Source organism: Felis catus, chromosome B1 (genome assembly GCF_018350175.1).
Source record: "Felis catus isolate Fca126 chromosome B1, F.catus_Fca126_mat1.0, whole genome shotgun sequence".
Taxonomy (NCBI): Eukaryota; Metazoa; Chordata; class Mammalia; order Carnivora; family Felidae; genus Felis; species Felis catus.
Window position 1 is genome coordinate 69,748,587 of NC_058371.1, and position 22,465 is coordinate 69,771,051.

The 22,465-nt window shown below is 34.5% G+C and overlaps 1 pseudogene; it reads left to right on the top strand.

Moving 5' to 3' along the window:
* The first annotated feature begins 11,691 nt into the window (after positions 1–11,691).
* Positions 11,692–11,818, top strand: LOC111560375 (annotated as a pseudogene).
* Positions 11,819–22,465: the final 10,647 nt, after the last annotated feature.

Here is a 22,465-nt window from a genome sequence, read left to right on the forward strand (position 1 = left end):
TAGTATAAAGATCTATATAAAATATAAGTGGATAATATGGATTACATGGTAATATAATAAAATAGTTTTTCAGTACTCTGAGGTCAAAATTAAAATACTTGATGTAATTTAAGGTTATTTTAATCACCTTTTTTTTTTTAAAGATGAATGAATCCATATTTTATTTTTCTCTTACAATTGCAATTGCACCCAGCAGATCAGATAACTCTGGGCTGAAATATATCTCAGATTTTCTAGGACAGTCTTGAATTTAAATATCCTCTTTCATTGTTCCCATAGGTATAGCTGTACCTGTCAGGCACTGTGTCCTGATTTTGGGGTAAAAAATACTGTCACTGTAAATGCGAGACTTGTACTGTCCCTGACTTTGGCACCGGCAGGTAATTGTAGTCAGGATTCCAGGTGTCAGGGTGCAGATGGCACCTCAGCAGGGTCATTGTCCTGCCGCAAAACACACTGGCAAAGTCTCACGATACCAGCCTACCTGACAAGAAGCTTCAGAGGACAGCAGGTGACTCTCGTTCATCTTTTTTTTATGTTTCCATGAAAAGGGCACAATGGGCAGGTTGTCAACAACCTAAATAATTGACAGCCAAATCTCTGTCATATAGTTCAGTGCTAACACTATTATTAGGTCTGGTACTGTGGATTATTTCACTGATAGTGGTCTAACACTGAGGGTGGCCCTCTCTCTTTGATATGCTGCCTGTTCTGAAGGGAGAATAAAGAATTAGAACAATCACTTGTGAGAGATCATCTAGATGAAATTCAAATCCCTCTTTTGACTGCCCATAGTAAGAGATAGGTCAAACAAGGTTGAGACCACATTTGTTATTCTCCTGGGATACTGAGCCCCTAACTTTAAAGGAGTCTTTGGATCCTCACCTTGCTTTCAACTCTTCTGATTATGAGAAATTATTTGAGATTTCATGAAAAAATGATCTATGCATTGATATTTTCAAAAGGCTTGAGGCAAAGAGGAGAAAAGATAAAAGGTGCTGGAAATTCTATCACAGGGAAAAAAAAAGGATTTGGACTTGGAATAGAACAGAGAAAGCCTATGAAATAGAAGGAAAGTTATGGTTCTTGGATAGGCATAAATAAAGAGCAGGATAGATTAAAGAAGGACATACGGAAGAAGTCTGTCAGTAGGTAAAGCTGTGTATTAGTTTCCTAGGGCTGCAGTAACAAATTCCTACAAATTCCAAGGCTTAAAACAATAGAAATTTATTGTCTCACAGTTCTGGAGGCTAGAAGTGTGAAATTGAGGTGTCAGCAAGGCCATGTTCTCTCTGAAGCTTCTATGGGATGATCTTTCCTTGCCTTTTCCTAGCTTCTGGTGATGGATGTCAATCCTGGGTTTTCCTTGGCTTGTAGGGACATCATTCCAATCTCTGCCTCTATCCTCATCTTTGTGTCTGTCTCTGTGTTTCTTTTCTTATAAAGACACCAGTCATATTGGATTAGAGCCCCCCCAATCCAGTCTGACCTCATCTTAACTAGTTACATCTCCAATAACCATATTTCCAAATGATCACATTCTGGGGTTCTGGAAGGGTCATGGATTTTGAAGGGAGATTATCCAATCCAGTATTCTCTGGTTTTCTTTTCTCTACCCCACATGGTAAAATTTTGGGAAGAGCTGGAGATATATGCAGAGTACAAGTCAAAGGCCAAGACTCAGGATTGCGTCAAAAAGCTCCCTGGAGGGAGAAGGATGCCATGAAAATGTGTAACTACGGTTTTGTTGTGTAATTGTGGACTGGCTGGCAGACTTGGAAGATAAACAGCAATAAATAGTTAACTCCAATAAGCTTGATGCTATTTCACAAGACACATGATGAGTGGAAGCAACACATGGTTAAAGGAGAGAGATTTAATTTAGTATTCTGGTTGACAAGTTGCCTTTCTAAGAATTTTCATGAATGAATAGGGTTAAAATTGCCTCACTTCATTACTGAGAATGTCAAGTGAGATAACATTATGTGTGGCATCTAGCCACACAATTCCCATATTCTTTTCCCCTTCTTTTTATATGGGTCTATTGATGCATTGGTGTGGTCCAATACCATGGGTCTCTGCCTTTCATGGTAGATGTTTATTGTATTTAACCCAGGTCAGAAATAAGGCCTACCTCTTCTGGCCATGCAGTAGAATTGAAAGAGAACCTCCTGTGAGTTTTCATTCTCTTTTTCTTCATAGAAATGTCTCTTCATTTAGGAAAGAAATATTTATAAACTATTTTTTAGATTAATTTGACTAAAAATGTTTGATAAAGCCTATCATACATACATGAATATGAATATATGAATATGAATATGAATATATAAATAGGAATATATATATATATAAATTGAATAGCTCACTGCCTTATGAGGATATAAATAGCTCATACGCCAGTTTAAGCATATAGTTTCCTTGGATCTGCTTGTATCTTAGCAGGTGTTTATAACTGGGGGTCTGCCCTAAGCCTTAGAATTCAGCTGCATTAAAATGCAGCTTCTTCGTATATTCTTTGTATCCTATTACTCCCACTGAATTCTAGAAACCAAGGATCTGTGCTGCATGGAACTGCTCTGCTATTATCAAACTGCTGAGTGGGAGGCTAGAGCAGTGCATGTAAGTAAATCTGGTAAACAGTGTTTAAAATTAGTACGTGACAAGTACAATTTTTTTTTCTTTTTCATGGCTTCCCTTGGGCATTAATTAAATACAGCATTTTCAAGCATTTTCTCTTGCAGAATCATTTCCTCCTATGTATTAAAATATTCAGACTGTGAATGCAACAGACAGCAATATTAAATTCTAATGACTATTTCTGAAATAGCAGTGAGTTGGGTCATACCCAGTCTGTAATAGACACTGGTAAAATTGAAATATTTTTCCATTAACATGCAGATGAGTCAAGTTGGAGAATTATTTCATTTGTGGAAGAGTTTCTTTTTTTTCCTAATGGGGAGTTAAAATTAGGGCATGTTGCTACTACCCCTGGAAAAATTTTTTCTCTCTGTCTCCTTCCTGCCTCCCTCCTTCTTTCTTTCCCCGTCCTTCCTTCCTTTCTTCCTTCCTTCCTTCCCTTTTCCTTCTCTCCCTCCTCCTCCTCTTTCCTTCTCTCTTTCTTGAATATGGATAGTTGAATTCTGCAGCTATATTGATCATTGTAACTTATCTTTCTATCATGTATGAGAATGAATAGAAATAACTAAAATTAGCCTTAAAAATGCATATTAGAATTGAAAAGAAAAACCTACCTCATTTTTATTAGTATAAAAAAGCATTTTGTTTTATAAAAAAGATATTGCTATTAATAGTAGCACTTAACTATTTCTATGTATTTACTTTAAATCTTTCGGGGGGACATGTTATTTAATTAATATTTATTTCACAAATAACATGTTTTCATGCAAGTAAATTTTGTGGCAATCAGTCCTCGACCTAAAATCATGTTGTTGGTGTTGTTGTTGTTGCTGTTTATTTTTCAAAAATAGTATTCTGAAATTTCATGCTTAAAATCACATACACACACAAGATCCATTTTTAATGAGAGTGCCTAAAATCTTTTGGAAACACTCTTACATCTGTAAATAAATACAAAATGGCTGGTTTTATCTACTCATCCACTTATTCTGTCTATCTGAAAAATGTACTATCTACCACGTGTGAAACACTGACACATTGCTTTGTGCTTTGTGTTGTAGAGGCTGCAAAGATGCAGTTCCTTGTTTTCATGGATTTTAAAACCTGCTAGTAGATATAAGAGACTAGCATATATTATATATAATTCAAGTATGAAAGTGTCCATGATCAGAAGATGTAAACACATAAACAGACCAGATGCAGACCAGAGGAGGTTTCTAGCATATGACTATTTGCACAAATATGAGGAAAGAGAGAATTTGGGGGGAAAAAAATCTCAGGAGGCAAATGATAGATCTGTAGCAAACAAACAAAAAGGCCATAAATCTGCATGAACTAGAGAAGAAAATGAGAAGACAGATTCAATTAATGGCTGACTGAGTGTGTTTTGATGAGTGCTTGCCATGATCTCTGCATTGTTCTGGAGAATGGAAACAGGTGCTAGGTTATTGAGGTATGTTCTTTTACACTGATTACAAATATGCTCTTTGAATAGCAGTGAAGTGAGGTAAAACTGAAATAATGCTTATTTTGTCAGAGTAGTTTAGTCTGCCAATTTTTAAAAAAAGACCTATTCACGGGGTAATACATTCCTCTCAAGAATACATTTAACTCAAAAAGTAACAGACTTTTTTCTGGTATCATTCCTGTGTCTGTAGAAAATTGGTTCTGATGACAAGAGATATCTGGTATAGAAAGTGTTCCAAAAACAAACAAACCAAAAATACTGTGATTGTCTTGGGATCCATACTGGAGTACAATTCTGATGAGTCTAGGTGGACAGACACATTTTCTGATAAACACACTAATAAGAATAGACTATTTTCAATGCGAAGACAATCAGATGAAAAAAATATTTATAATCTTTTTATCTCTTTCCTATTACCATCCTCACATGCTCACTTCTCAAACCATATTGTCCACCATGGATGAGACAATCACTTATGCACATGTTTCATACGTTGCCTATAATAAAAACAATTTCCACAGTTAGAATAAATCCATGGTTTAAGCATAAGTGGACCTATGTTATCAGTAGTTACTATCCATAATTAATGATATAAGGTGATGATAGTGGCAATTTAAGTTTCAAGAGTGGATTGCTATTTACAGATACTTTCCAGTTGGATTCTCTCAGCCCTGAGATGTAGGTGAGGCAGAAGGTTTTACATAACATACCTGTAAGGACATGAAAACAATATTGGCAATTTGCTGCCCATGCTCAATCATCAAATCGTTAATAGACCGGTTTTAAAGCAAGGTCTTACCTCTCCAAGTACTGGACTCTATCTGCGACATCATACTGTTATGTATACTTTTCTTCTAACTCATAGCATATTCTAATTAGTGTAGATATTATTTGTAAATATTTTTAAGTGTTATGAGTCAAAATGAAGAATTAGGCCAATGTAGATAAATAACTAGTAACCTACAGCTAAAATTATCTCATTGGAAAAGTTGTCATTGCTCTTTTGGTTACGAAATAGTGATATTTCTGTTACTGATGAAAATAATATGGTTGTTTTCTTTTGCATAGTCTCAGAGTTTATTTCCAACCATAAAGGACAGCCTTAACACCTGCTTATTCTGCACAACATATCATTAATCAAGATTTACCATTTTCCAGTGATGTTCTAATAATGAAACTTGGGGAATTAACTAGTACCATGTGACTAGTCTAAGGTCATTGTGTAGATAAAGTGAGATTTAGAAAAAATCCCAGAATCATAATATTTCCCTGCTGCTACATTACTTAACTAGGCAAAGAGTTATGTGTTTTGAATGGAGGATTATTCTGTTTTGTGATGCTCAGCATTTGTAATTAATGCATCTATCATTGCCAGTATATTTTTCAATAAAGATTATTTTAATTGGACCAATGAAACAATTAAACCTTGATTTTACTAAATGCAGTGTATGCATTGGCTATTTGAAAATTAATGTAAAAAGAATCACCAGTACTTGACTTTCCAATTTTCCACATGCGTAGTTATAACATTTTGATCTAAGAGACTTGGCAAAATATTTCATTGGAAACATTTCTTCTACTTAATGAAGATAGGAAGGCAGATTATGTTCTTAATGAGAAACAGTTAGGTTGGTGTGTTTGGAGGCATTTACTAAACTAGGCTATTTAGACAATCTTACCTTATATGATCTACTTAAAAATTAGAAAAAAATTAAGTTGTTACAGGACTCAAAATAATAAAAAAGTTCAAGATTCCTGTTACTTGAAGTGTACTGTGAATGTGTTGAAATCATTAAATATATATATTTTTTTGCTTTTGAATTTATTTCAATTAAAAAACATCTCTATTTAATTCCTTTTTTGTTTTAAGGAAAAAAAGACATTGGGAAAGGGGTTCATTTCAGGAATACAGCTATTTTTAATATGTTCTGTACGAAAAGAAAATGGATGCATTTTTTTCCATCTGCCATGTGAAAACTATGTTTGATCAGTCCTTTCTTTTTTTTAAATTTTTTTAATGTTTATTTATTTTGAGAGAGAGAGAGAGAGAGAGAGAGAGAGAGAGAGAGCAGGGGAGGGGCAGAGAGAGAGGGAGACAAAGAATCCAAAGGAGGCTCCAGGCTCTGAGCTGTCATCACAGAGCCGGAGGTGAGGTTTGAACTCATTCTGTGAGATCATGACCTGAGCTGAAGTCAGACGCTTAACCAACTGAGCCACCCAGGTACCCCAATCCTTTCTTTTCTAAATATTAGTAAATAGTTCACATATATCCAGGAGATATTTAATTCACATGATCCCACTCTGAATGAATAACCAACAAATAAGAAGAATATTTTAAATGAAATGGTATAAGGGAAAAAGCTTATACTTTGAAAATCTAAGCCTTTGAATCTTAATTGAGGGAATACTGGAAATCTTGTTGGCCCTTACTACTTTTTTTCTTAGATTCAGGGCACAGTCTTAGAGAAGCAAACTGAGGGTAAAGTCAAGGTGTTGCAAAGTATTAAGTCAGACTTAAAGTGCAAAGGGGGAAATTCATGGTGAAATCCCTCTAGATGAGCAGTAAACTAATACAAATTATGAATCAAGATCTCTTTTAAATATTATTAGGGTTTTTTCTTTTACTTCTTTTAACCCCTATTACTGCCCTATACATACTAACATGGAAATATTGACCAAGTCTTGGTTCCTGCAAAATTCCCAGCATGATATTAGTACATAATGAGAAACATGTGTAGAGAGTAATGCCTGTAATAATGTCAGATATATATTTAGTATGTTAATATTATAATAAGTTAACATATCCTATTAAAGATTATTGTTACATTGTATATTATTTGTATTATATATAATACGTAATAAAAACCTTAAATGTGCATGTTAACTAGAATGGTTGTATATTATTTCTTTAATTGACATTTTAAAATATGAAATTAACAGTAATATAATATTTTATATACCAGATCCTCATGATTTCAGTCCCTAGCCCCCTACAATTGAGAGCATTGGTTTAATTATAAATATTTACTTTAAGTAATGTTTTCTAATATCCTTCAAGCTATCCAGTCAGAATTTCTAAGTTTTTGAGAGTGTAACTGAAAAATTTAACAAGCCAAATAAATATATAGTGATATGGTGGGCAAGGAAGAAATAAATCCAAGTCACTTTCACCCATCCAATCACCCACTGGAAGATGAATTATTGGTACAAAAGCAAAAGAAATATGTGTTGCAGCACTCGGTGATAAAAAAGAAATATGAAGGTAACAGAATAACTGCTCATAAGACTATTTTATAATGGCCACTTTTTCCTTACCCATTTTCTCCCTTTGTTCTCCCTGTCAATTCTGCTGGGCAACTACATCACAGTCGCAAATAAATATGTAACCAAAGGCCATCTAGAATTGTAGGTTAAAATAAGGAGTAACCCATTATCTAAGTTCCTGAACGTCATTATTCTCTCTATTATCTCGGTGGCAAATTATTTTCGTTTAGAATAATTATAAGTTAGCAGTTCCTGATTGTGCCCACTGTTTGCTGTGAACACTAACTGCAGAGCACTGAGCTGAACCTTGTCTCCGTGGAACAGGAGAGGTATCAGAATGTAAATGAGGCAAAAAGAGGGCACCTTGGGGATGTAAAGGCCATGGGGATTAGCGCGGAACACAAATCATAGCTCCTCAGGAAATAAGCTCAATGGTTTTAATTTAGCATACTTATCACTTGGGGAGCCCCAAACACTGAAGTGATAGTATTTAGAAGTGATACCATTAAAAAAGTGGCTTGAATATATGTTTTGCATTTATTCCATGCGTTTTTTGTTTTTGTTTTTTTCTGAAAAGATAATTCCCTAAAGAATCTTCAGGTGTAGACCCTATAAATTCTTTTTTATTTTTAGTTGTTATTTTAAAATAAAAGTGAGTTAGATGTGAGTGGATAAAGTACATTGGAAAGCAGAATTATTTTTTTTCCACTAAAGTGGGGTGACAGGTCTGGGACAAGTTACTAAATGTGAGACAAAGAAATTGTATTATTTATAAGTGCATTGGAAAAGTGCATAGGCCTGGCTGTTACAAGTAAAGGTATTATGCTTATCGTCCACAGTAAACACATAAATAGCTGCAGATCAGAGGAGTAAGCAGTTGTAAAATGTGATCAAATATATGAGGCAACTCCTTTCAGGCATTAGAAAATATACTGACGTGACCCTTGAGAGAAGACATAATAAGAGGTGAGCTCCATGGTTTCCTCAGTTTTTTGCCCAGGACACTTTTCAAACCTTGCCCGGGGAAGGGGAACCAAAGGAGAGAGCAGCATAATTTCAAGAAGAGGAAGCTGAGACCAGGTGTCAGGGTTGCTGAGGTGTCTGGATTTGTGGGGCAAGGTATCAAGGATGAGTTTGCTCTGCAAGACAAAAAGCCCATGAATCTGAACAGGTGTTTCTTTGAGTCTTTGGCCAAATACTAAGCTGTATATACCCAGGGTAAGATTCTTTGAGGCCCAGCAGAAAACAAACTGTTCCTGAGGGCTCTGAGCTGAATGAAGTCAAACAGTGCTGGAAAACACCAGTCAGAATGGAGAGATCTTGAATAACATTTCAAATATTCGGAGAAGCACCTAGAAGAAAGAGCTATTTAGCCCTGAGGTAAAGGCTACTACTCTAGACTTGTCCTTACAAAATTTAAAACTTAAGCCTGTTTTTTTCTCATCTATACAGTTTATTTTCTTACATAAAAAATTATAAATAGTATAATTGAATGAGTACATTTCTTACTCATAAAGCATAATTCACTTTATGGCTTATTAACTTATATACAAATGTATAGTCCCTTCTTATATAATTTATTATTTTTTTAATTAAAAAAAATGTTTATTTACTTTGAGAAAGAGAGAGAGCATGAGTATGCACATGCATGTGAGTAGGAGTGGGGCAGAAAGAGAGGGAGAGAGAACTCTAAGCAGACTCCATGCTTTCAGGGCAGAGTCTGACACAGGCCTCAATTTCATGAACTTTGAGATCATGACTTGAGTCAAAATCAAGAGTCAGATGCTTAACCCACTAAACCACCAGGTGCCCCTGATTTCTTTTTTAAAAAAGCAAAACAAATATCTCATTTTTAATAGATTAAAAAACAATTTACATATGCTCATCAAGACAATAATTTTAGTAAAAATGGAAATCAATCACTATGCTTTTCCTTGAGCTGTTCAAAGAATTACCTTTCAATTCTTATTTGTCTACATGATTGAGTAATACATGTGCATTTTTTAGATTTGATATAAACATCAATAAGAAACCATCAGTAAAAGCATTCACTGCTAAAACAAAACTCGACATTCTCTAACAGAAAAAAAATTATTCTAAACAGTATAGGTATAGGGAATATATTCTAAACGGTATAGGGAATCTAGTTGATGGTATTATAATAGCATTGTATAGTAACAGATGGTAACTAGACTTGTAGCGAGCATAGCATAACTTATAGACTTGTCAAATCATTATGTTGTACACGTGAAACTAATGTAATATTGTGTATTAACTATGCTGCAATTAAAATAAATACACTGGTATTCACAAGTCAATCATACAATAAGAAATAACAGACATGCAAAGAAGGAAGAAAGTGTGATCTGTAACTAGGACAAAAATGCAATTAATGGAAACAAACCTAGAGATTACAAAAATGTTAAAATCGCTGTTATAAGAATTTCAATAATTTAAAGGAAAAGATGGACATAATGGACAAAGAAATAGGATATGTCATTAGAAAAATAGACACAATAAAAAAATACAAATAAAAAAATCAACAGATCAGTTTAACAGAGGTTTGGACACTGCAGAAGAAAAGATCAGGTGATTTGAAGACTGACTGATCAATAGAAATTATTGAAACTGCAACACTGAGAGAAAACAAAAGGAAGAATCTCAGTAATGTGTGGAACAATATTAAGTGGTTTACTATTAAGTAATTGGAGCCCCAGAAGAAAATGAAAGAGAAGCTAAGTACAAAAATTATGTGAGGATATGACTGTCAAAATGTTTCCAAATTTGATGGAAAATTTGCTCAGTATCCCCCAGAGAAGATTAAAAAGGACAAACAAACAAAAAACACTCAGTTACATTATAGCCAAATTGTTGGATATCAAAAATGAAGAGGAGCACCCAGGTGGCTCAGTCAGTTAAACATCTGACTCTTGATTTTGGCTCAGATCGTGATCTCATTGTTTGTGGGTTTAAGCCCCACATAGGGCTCTACACTGACAGCGCAGAACCTGCTTGGTATTCTCTCTCTCCCTCTCACTCTGTCTCTCCCCTGCTTATGCTGTCTCTCTCTCTCTCTCTCTGTCTCTCTCTCTCTCTCTCTCTCTCTCTCTCTCAAAATGAATAAATAAACTTAAAAAAAAAAGAAAATCTAATTGCATCAAAAAGAATAAAATGCCTAGGAATAAATTTAACCAAGGAAGTGAAAGACTTGTACCTGAAAGCTATAAAACATTGATGAAATAAATTGAAGAAAACATAAATAAGATTAATTCTTCCAGTTAATATTATTAACACTAATTCTTCCAATTAATATTATTAACATAATTAATATTATTTAAATGTTCATATTACTGAAAGTAATCTACAGATTCAATGCAATCTCTATCCAAATACCACTGACATTTTTCACAAAAACAGAACAAGCAATCCTAAAATTCATATGGAATCACAAAGGACACAAAAAGCCAAATTAATCATGAGCAAAAAGAACAAAGCTGGAGGCTTCTTGCTTTCTGATTTCAAATTAAATTACAAAGCTATGGTAATCAAAACTGTATGGTATTGGAATAGAAACAGATACAGAGATCAATGGAACACAATAGCAAGCTCAGAAACAAACTCATGCATATACAATTTATTTATGAGAAAGGAGCTAAGAATATACAATAGATTAAGGATAAGAATAGAGTAAGGATAAGAATATACAATGGTGTAAGGATAGTCTCTTCAATAAATAGTGTTGGGCAAACTGGACAGCCACATGTAAAAGAATGAAACTAGATCACCATACACAGAAATCAACTCAAAATGGATTAAAGACTTAGAATAACACCTGAAACCATAAAACTCCTGGAAAAAAAGCTCCTTGGTATCAGTCTTAGTGACAATATTTTGGATGTGATATTGAAAGCAACAAAAGCGGGACTACATTAAAGTAAAAGGCTTTGCACAGCAAAAGAAATCAATACTATGAAAAGGCAACCTATCAGATGGGAGACAATATTTACAAAAATATATATGATGAGGTATTAATAACCAAAATAAAGAACTCCTACAATTCAATAGCAAAACACATAATAACAACTCAACTAAGAAATGAGTAATGGATCTGAAGAGACATTTTTCCCAAAGACATAAAAATGGCCAATAGGTACATGAAAAAGTGCTCAACACCACTAATCATCATGTAAATGCAGATCAAAATCACAATGTGTTATTACCTCATATGTGTTATGATGGTTTTTATTCTAAAGTCAATAGATAACAAGTGTTGGCAAAGTTGTGGAGAAAAAGCAGCCCTAAACTGTTGGTGTTAATTGGGGATCGCTTCTCGGCCTTTTGGCTAAGATCAAGTGTGGTGTTAATTGGTAAATTGGTACACCCATTTTGAAAACCAGTATGGAGATTTCTCAAAAAAATAAAATGGAACTTCCATATGGTTTAGCAATCTCACTTTCAGATATATTTCCAAAGAAAACAAAATCAGAGTCTCAGAGGGAACTATATGCACTCCCAAGTTCATTGCAGCAATACTTACAGTAGATAAGATATGAACACAATCTCTTTTTTCATGAGTGTATAAAAAAATGTGGTAAATGTATAGAATGGAATACTATTCAGCCACAAAAAGAAGGAAATCTTGCCACTATGACAACATGAATGAATCTGGAGGACACTGTGCTGAGGGAAATAAGTCAGACACAGAAAGCAAATACTTCATGATCTTGCTTACAAGTGGAATCTAAAAGACTTGAACTCATAATAAAAGGAAATAGAATGGTCTTTTCAGGGGCTAGGGCATGGGGGAATGGTGGGGGGATGTTGACTTAAGAGTACAGACTTTCAGTTATAAGATGAACAAAGTTTTGGAGACCTAATATACAATGTGATGACTATGATTAATAATAATTTACTGTTTAGTTGAAATTTGCTAAATGAGTACATTTCTTGTGTTCTCATTACACACACACACACACCCATCTTCAAAGTAAACTATATGATGTGATGGATATGTTAATTGGTTGATTGTCATTTTGGATTCATTGTATATGTATATCAAAAGATCATGTGGTACATGTTAAATATTTACAATTTTTATTTGTCAGTCATACGTCAATAAAACTGGAAAAGAATATGTATATATAAAGGCACTCATAGATTAAAAATGAAAGGGTAGAAAATATATATACCATGACCCTTAACGAGGTAGGTGTATTAATATCAGATTAAATAGATTTCAAGATAAGAGCTTTACCAGATAGAAAGTGACATTTCATAGTGGTGAAATTTCATCATGAAGACATAAGTGCTTTGAAGAAATGCTAAGAATTACTTTTAGTAATACAAGAGAAAAAAACAGGGTATTTAATTTCTTTTGTTATTTTGATACCCAGAACTGTTTCTCAGAGTACCTATACCTATAATTGTACGTAAGTTTTAGTAATTGCCATGGCTTTCTCTTGTGATTTTTATGATTTTGGCAGATACCTTGGTCTGCATGATAGTCATTTCCCCACTCTTCCTTGCTCTCAGAATCTTAATTATGTTTGGATGGTGATATGGCCCATCCTGGAAAATAAATCATGATTAGTCTATCATTCAGAACAATCCATTTCCATGTTTTTAAATGATGGAAATAGATATGGGCCTTTGATTATCTTCTGGAAAATAGCATATAAGAGATAATCTACTTCTGTGGAAGTTTGTTATTATATATAAGGGAGTCCTATATACAGAAAACATTTTTGTCTTATGCCTTTCATTCGTACTTGGAACACTTGTGCAATTTTTAGATTGCAGCAGACATCATGAGGCATTGGTGAAGGCATTGCCAAGTCTTTGAGTGGAACAACAACAACAAAAAATCTTCAGTGAATGAACTAAATTTTAAGTGACATATCTTCAGACGTTTTGTGATATGAGATTAGATGACTTCCTTGTTTAAATAACTAATTCTTGGGAATTCTGTTACTTTCAGCAAATAACTTGAAGATATTTGAGTTATTACTTAAGAATAACATCATCAGGGCTCCACAAGATATCCAGTTAGATTTTGGGCTTATATGGTCAATATGAAGAGTCTAGGGAAATAATAGATCTAGAAATTTCATACGCCATCCAAAATTGAAAAGGCTGTTAAATAAAAATAAGTTTCTTTTTTAACTTTAATAATATACTTCATGTATAATATCTACTCCACAAAACATTCTTACTAATATTTTTTCAAACGATTCCATATATTCATTGTAATAGCTACAAGAACTTTGCTAGTATTCACACATTTTATAATATACTATTTTCAGGATAATTTTGGCTTTCTATATCGGTTGCTTTCATATTATGCTATATTACATTATGTTATGTTATATTATGTTAGGATTTTTATAACAGACTAAATAAAACAGGTTATTTAAATCATCTAGACTAAGATGTGAATTGTTAGAGACTGATGATGTAATGTGGTGTATGATATCCCTCTCTTTTTAACTGATCTTCAAATGGTGGATCTCTGATTATATGCTCAACTTCCTTTCCTCAGGACCTTTTCCCTGTTCTCTTAAATAAATACTTAATATTTCAACTACCATCTGGATTATTTTGTACCATTGTGAACTCCTTGCTCATTTATTTTCAAAAAACTAACATGAACTATTTTCATATTTCTTTCTTTCTTAAATTTTATCACTATATATCTTTTTGATATAAATTATTTTTATATATTATTTTATATCTCTTTATACTGATAAAAATATACCATAAATAAAGAAGTCCCAAAGTCCATATTCATTCATTCTTTCTTTTATGTGTTCATTGATTTTTTGTTAATTTTATTTGACAAATATTTATTGAGTGCTTACTATATTTAATGTTCAGTGAAAACATTATAGGAACCAAGATGATTTCATATATATCATAGTTTATTTTTATGAAGTAAACACAGAAAATGAATTAAAACACATATAATTTATAAGTTAGTAAGCTAAATGAGTTATTTATTAAGGTAGTTAAGTTAGTAATTTAAACGCTGTAAAAGCAGTGTGCATGGCATTATGGTAACATTAAGGAGAGACATCTGATTTAGTATTTCTGAGGCTAAGAGCAAGAAAGATATAAAATATTGTTTCCAGTGACATTTCACCTTTATTTTGTAGAGAATTAGTGATAAAATGGCCAAAGATTACATTAGGTCATTGCTATCCCATAGAATGGGGTCTGCAATGATGAAAATGTTCTATATTTGCACCATCTAATAAAGCATACACAAGCCACATGTGGCTAATAAGCCCTTTAATCGCAGCTAGTATGACTGAGGAACTGAATTTTAAGCTTTAACTTAAATTTATATAGCTACCTGGGGCTAGTAACTATCATGCTGGATTGTGAAACTCTAGAAGAAGAAAATGCTTAGAAAGGTGAATATAAGTTTGAGTTCTACTGATTTAAGTATGATGTGATAAGATGCTTTGGAAAAAGAGAGTTATTCTTCAAGTTATAGAGAATCATAAAACTATGCAAGAGAGTTTGAAATTTTAAATCCTAAAGGCAATGGGCCCATTAAAGTCTTTTAAGAAGGGGATGGTAAAAACCAATTTACATTTCAAAACACAATTATGACAGCTGTGGAGGGAAGGATTGAAGTCCAAACACTGGAGACAGGCCACCACTTAGAAAATGAATCCTCATGATATATTATGAGGGTAGGAACTAAGACGAGGCAGTAAAATAGAGGAGGGGGGAGGAAAGGAGGAAGGCAGTGAATATATTCGATTGATATCTGGGAGATAAAATTGATAAGACTAAGGAATATATTAAATGTAAATTGTCAGGGAGAGGACATTATTAAGTGTGACCCAGGTTTGGGTCAGAGGAAGATGTGTTTAATTGTACATAGATTGGGGTTGAAATGGATCTGAACTTCAGAATAGGGCGGACATATCTGTCTTCTTGGCTGGCGCTGATAAATGATAGAGTGCCCCAAGACTCAGTACTACTCTTCTTCCCATGCTTGTCAATCAGTGATCTTATCTGTTACACGGCTTTATAAGCTGATAACTCTTAAATATGTACTGACACCTTGATAACTCTACTGTCCTCCAAACTCACATGCATGCTGTCTCCTTGATACTAAACTTGGATGTCTAATATGAACTTCATATTTAACATGGGCAAAATGAAATTCTTGATGACCACTACCTCAGTGTATTTCTCCAGGCAACATCATTTCACCAAGTGCTCACATCAAGAACCCATCATTGATTCCTTACATTTCCTAACCTACTATATCCAAGCTCTTAGTAGGACATTTCAGCTCTGTTCAAAACCAGATTCGGCATCTGCCCACTTTTCTATATCTTCACTAGTACTTCCCAATTCCAAGCAAACATTAGTTCTTCACTGAATTATGTCCTCCTACCTGAACTTCTAGTACTTTCTCTCACCTTTATACATTCTATTCTTCAGCTAGCAGGCAAGTATAATGTCAAAACAAATTTAATTATTAACATTTACATGAACTAAACCTTCCTTCAGCTTCCCATTTGACACTCAGAATGAACTCCAGTCTCTACATATTTCGTCTACCAATCTCCCTCTTTATCTACTTGCTCCAGTTTCTTTAGGTTTCTTTCTATTTTTCCACATACCAAGTTCATTGTTTCATTAAGGCCTTTACACTTGCTGAGTCTTTTACTTGGAATGCTTTGTCTGTCATTATTTTCTTGACCAGTGACTACTTATGAAAATATCAGCTCAGTTTTGTCTTTTCTGATAGAGTGACTAGTGCTCTAGTCACTGGGACCTAATGTGTTGCTTTATCTATGTCACAGCACTTAAAACAAAATTCTGATATTCATTTATTTGTTTACATATTTATTTTCTCTTTCTTCCTCCCAGCATGCAATAACTGTGAGAATAAGAACCTTGTTTCCCTTGCTTACCATTATTTTCAGCAGACAACAGTTCCTGGTACCTGATGAATACATAATAAACGCTCAGTGGATGAAATAATGAACTGCTGTATAAAAAAAGGGTAAGAGAAGATGCATTCAAATATTTCATCTTATCACAGAATAGATAATTCTAGTAACTAGTATAGTTATATATCACGATTCTGCTTCTCTTTTCATGGTCATGACCAAAAATGGCAATTTGCACTTCTCCGAACTGAGTTTCTATATATTCTCCAGCTTCCATTCTTCATACTTCTTCTGAATATCATTAAATTAGTCAGTGGTTAACATTCAAGTATATAATTTCCTTTTCCAGGAAAGGACAAGTCTTGTCCCAATATAAACTGATGCAATTATTGTAACCTTCAGAGGGCAGTCTTACTTCCCTGTTTTAAAGTCTTAAGGGATGCTTTATTATCCACCCTATGAACTATAAATATCAATCTAGAGAGCAATTGAATATATAGATTTGGAGTTCAGGAGAGAAAAGTAATGAAAACAAGACTTTGGAAATTACTGATATACGTGTCAATTGTTCCTAAACCTGTGCCATTACCAGAATCATCTGAGTATCTTTTAAAATAGAGACTCCAGGGGTGCCTGGGTGGCTCAGTAGGTTAGGCGATCAACTTCAGCGGTTCATGAGTTTGAACCCCACGTCCGGCTCTGTGCTGACAACCCAGAGCCTGGAACCCATTTCGGATTCTGTGTCTCCCTCTCTCTCTGCCCCTCCCCTGCTCTCTTTCCTTCAAAATAAATAAACATTAAAAAGTTAAAAAAAAATAAAATAAAATATAGATTCCAGGAGTTTGTCATCAGACATTGTAATTAAGTGGACTGGGCCAGGAACTGAGAATTTATATTTTTATATAATCAACAGGTGTGTCTAGTAAAAAATATATAGATATATAGGTATGGAAATCACTTTTAGAGATGGTATTGAAACTCATGCATGTGTACTGAGTGACAATAGGTTTGAGGACAGAACTCTGTGGAATCACAATAGTTGTCAGGCAATGACAACTTGTTCAAATGTGTACACTTGGCTATGAAGGCAGAGATGGAAAATGGGCAGTAGAAAAAATAATAAGCAAGATCAAAGGATGACTGGCTGTTATTATTTAAGATTGAAAGGAGACATATTCATATACTAAGGATATTTGAAGCTTCTTATGAGAGAGTTTCACTGTAGAAGAGAAACAATGAATGATTTGTTAAAAAAACGGTTAAGAGGTGGTTGAAGAGGAGCAGTTAACTGAGGGCTGATTTTCATGTAGTGACAACCATGTGTCAGCAACAGTAGATGTTAACTATTTATCTCTACATGAACTTTATAAAGTAAGTGTTATTATTCCCATTAACTAATAAGAAAACAGATGTTCAATATACTTAAGTAAATTGCCCTTGTTCAAGCAACAAATACATAGAATAGATAGGAATTAGATGTTTATTTGTTTGCCTTTTGTTTTCCCTGCTCTTTCCCTTCTGAACAGTGTTTAGAATTGAGGAGAATGAGGGAAGGGAATGCATATTTGGGAAGAGAAAAAACTTTTTCAGAAACTCATGGGAAAGAAGAATGCATGTGAATGAGGATAAATGAATAGGTTGGGGAGGCAGTATCAGGATTTAAGGGAAACAGCACAACTTAAAATAGTCATTGAGGAGGATTAGGCAAAAGATTTGACCATGTATAAGTAAACGTATAATTTGTTAAACCACATCTCTAGGGGAAAAAAGTCTAAGTTTTGGATGGTATTTCAAGTACTTCTGGAGTTAAATATGAACACACTTTCCAAAATGCTATTAGTCACAAATTTTCCATTGTTCAAGTATATGTACTTGAACAATAAGCCCACCAAAATATACATCATTTTAAAAAGTAGGTTCTTGCCTTAAAATGGAATAAATTAAATTTAAATAAGCCCAATTATACTTTTCATTCATTGGAGACGCTGATTATGTAGGAATATTTTATTGAGCATCATTTTGTAAAGCAAAAAATTGTATAATCTAAATAATCATATAATCAAAATAATCACCATTTAATACATTTTATAAATATGGATTTTCTATAGTGAGCATGTATTATTTAAGTAGGTCATACCTGCCATGAAAAATGTTAACTAAAATAAGCTACAGTTTTTTGTGTGTGTTTACATAACAATTTATCATTCACATTTCTAGTAGCAGCAGCACAGAAAAGCATATAAAATTGTATATATATATATATATGTATATATTTGATCTTGTCTAAAATATCATGAAAAACAGCATTTTTGATAGAAAAGTTATAGCACATATTTTTAGATATAATTTGCATTCAACCCACATGAAAGCTGTAGAAATCCATTCTGTTTGAAAATTAATTATTCCTGTCCTCAATATTGCCTTTGACAAGGTAAGAAACAGTTGGATTCATTCTAATTTGCTTCAAGTAGTGGTAATTAGAGAGGGTGTGAAGAACAGCTCTCCACTCAATTCTCTCTAATTATTATAAAACACATAATAAACCTCTTAGAAAAGCAAATGCTTTGAACCCACTACCCCCACCTCTCCAGAAATATAAAGTTACATGTTCTTTCCCTTTTTTGGTTTCATTTAAAGAGAAATATGTTGAGGATCCATTGCACATTTTCATGGGAAACCATTTTTGAAGGTTTTTACAGTTAAAATATGGAACACACTAAAATCCCTTGAAAATTTTCACAAGTCTTGCTATCACATCATATCCTCTCTACCTTGTGTTATTAGAGTAACCTTGTGTTCATTCCTCATGAATTTAATTTGGTTTCTGTTCAGTAGCCCAGCCTATTGAGATATGCTTGAATCTGGATTGTGCTCATTATTTACATGCCCTATTTTTGGTCATTTGCAGATATGAGGAGCATATCTCAAACATCTTCATTCTTCTCACTGCAATAGCACAGAGAAAATCCAAGCTGTATGACAATTTACTAGACTAAACTTTGTGTTGACTAGGTGTCAATGGCCAATTTTTACTGTGGTCCGTTGTGCAATATGTTTCAGTTTTGCCTAATCCTGGTATGATTTTATCGAAACTTAATGTTTTAGGGGAGTCACAACACGTTTCCGTAATTTTCTAGTGACTAATCTATAGAATTGGCAAAGCCCACAAGCAAGAACTGAGAAAGCAGAGAATAAAGATGGGACAAGGAGAGGCCTGGAACCAGACTTTAGATCCCAATACATGTGATCTTAACCTACAGTGGAATTTTAGAAGGACTAGCACATTTCCTTCTAGAATTAGGTAAATGTGGTAAGCCAAATAGAGGTCCTCTAAAGATGATGGTGTAATAATCACTGTTGCCTGTGAGTATGTTAACTTACGTAGCAAAAGGAGCTTTGACGATATAATTGGGGTTGTATACCCTAAAGTAGGGAAATTTTCCTGGATCCTTGGTGTGGGATAAATCTAATCACGTGAGCCCATAGAAGCAGAGAACAACCTGTAGCTGGAAGAAGGCAAAACAGAGATACATCAGAGGGCGTCCCAAAGAGAATCTGAGCATAAAAAGGATTTGACATGCCATTGCAGGCTCTAAGATATAGGGGCTCACTTGCAAGAATGGGGGAGAGGCTTCTTTTGGGAACTAAGGGGAAGTCCCTAACTGACAGCTAATAGAGAAATGGGAGCCTCAGTCAAACAACCGAAAGGAATCAGATTTTCCTAACAACCTGAATGACTTAGGAAACAGATTCTTCTATGGAGTCTCTCTCTCTCTCTCCCTCTCTCTTTTTATGTTTATTTAATTTTGAGAGAGAGAGTGCGAGCATGTGAGCAGGGGAGGGGCAGAGAACAAGGGAGACAGAGGATCAAAAGTGGGTTCTGCTCTGAGAGTGGAGGGAAAGAGCCTGATGCAGGGCTGAAACCCTTCAGTCCTGAGAGATTATGACCTGAGCCAATGTCCATGCTTAACCGAATGAGCCATCCAGATGCCCCTGAAGCTTCTTGATAAGAACCCAGCAGGGCAACATTCTGATCATGGCCTCGGAATCCAAACCAAAGCAGAGGAACCAATTGAGCCAACACAGACTATGGATGTCCAGAGCTGTGAAAAAATAAATGTGTTGTTTCAAATCGCTAAACTTGTGTGATCTATGCAGCAACCATAAAAAATTAATATAGCAATTAATATATTTAACAATTTTGATGTGAAGTTCAGTTGATTTTTTAAGGTAAACAAAATGACAATAGTGATTTCTTGAAGTAAAGCTTTTACTTAATCACATCAAAAGGTATTGATTGTGGTTTTCATGTTACATGTTTAGTAACCTAAACTAAGTTTTTACTTGTGACCAACATTAAATATGGGCAATATTTGCTAGCCTTCAGTTTTATGGGAAAATGTTTTCACTTATCAAATTGCTATAGACATTGAGGAGTGAGAATGGGATACTTTGCTTTTATCATGATCAGGACAGTTTTCATAAATAAATAACCAGTTACAGTTAAAAGTGTTCTTCATTTAATGTCAGGACATCTGCGTTCTTTGACGAGGTTGACGCACATCAACTAGCGTCCTTGAGCAACTCCCTATCTCTGAGGATGCCAGCTGCATTGTCTGTAACACACGGGCGTTTGTAAAAATGATCTGCAGGACCTTTGCCAGCACTGAGAGCCTTTGGTTCTGGGAACAGTGCAGTCAGGGACAGGTGGGGATTGACAAGAAGAAATGGAAAAGGGAAAACTGTTCCTACTTTATCTTTCTCACAGAGTGGTCATGAGGATAAAAATAATAGCAACAAAAAGATTTTCCCTTTCTACCTTCAGGTGTTTTCCATCTGGGATTAGATTGCCATTCATTTGGACTAGCCAGGTGCTCACTTACTATCCTATTGTCTTTCCTGGGCTTCAAGTCCCTCCATATGTTGTTTACTCCACCTTTCTGATTTGAAAAATGTTTAACCTTTGTTTAAAGGAACCAAAGCAAACACAATTTTTGATATTTTCCTTCTGTCGGTCATCCATTAACATTTACCCTATTCCCAAATCAGTGAAATCTCCCCTTTCATTCTTCTATCCCACATTGTTTTAAAAATCTTTTAAAACATTTAACTACATTTCTAGAAATGTATTTGTTTTATTCTGGTGATAACCTACCTGGACCAGGCACAACAGTCAATAATAATTTTTAGATAGATATTTACTGCCTGGCTTTAAAATATGCCCAGTTGCACCTTACCTACAAACGGGGCAGGCATCATATTTATGCAACGAAAAAAATGACCGATACGTTAAGTTAAACAAATGTAAATAAAATAAATGATGTCAAATGCCTAAATCACTTTAAATTTTGAAAACTGAACTATTATAGAATGCTATCAATTACATTAATGTATTTTGTACAATATAATCGATTGCCTACAGGGGTCCGAGAAATATTGTTAGACTTGTTTTATTATATAGCTGCTTAAGGTTGAGATATTGTGTTGCATGTAGTGTGTGGAGTAGCATAAATACAGACCTGAGGGATTGGATTTTTTTTCTACATCTGGATTATAGTGGCCATGCTTGTAACTTGTTATTTTTTCCTCGGGATATTGTTTCTTGTAAGTGTGTGTATGTGAAATTTGGCCAAAGTTTTAGTGTATTCCTCCTAGTGCCTGCTTATTGTTGTGCTGAGTGTATTAGGGAGGGTCTTTCCCGTGTTTTAGAAGGAGCAGCCTAGAGTACTCCAGGCTACAGCGAGTTTCCCATGGCTGCATACACCTCAGCCTTGTTCATTCCTAGCAGTTGACTTGGCCTTTTATTTGGCATAAATCTTCTTAACCTTTCTGCTAGCAAACCTTACGTGAACTCTAAAAACTCTTATGTGTATGTGGAAAATACATCCTTACTACACATAGCTCCCCCCACCCCCGCAAACAATGTATGCTTAGGAATCTCCCTTCTCACCTCTCACTGCTAATTACCTATCCTTTCTCTAGGTTTTCCTTGCGTACCTATCATTTGGATTTTTTATCAGACTTTTAAACAGGTTTAAGTTTCTCACATCTTAAGAAATCCTTTCAGGAACCTGGGTTGCTCAGTTGATTGAGTGCTGTATTCTTGATTTCAGCTCAGGTCATGATCTCATGGTTCCTGTGACTGAGCCCCATGTGGGGCTCCATGCTGTCAGTGAAGAAA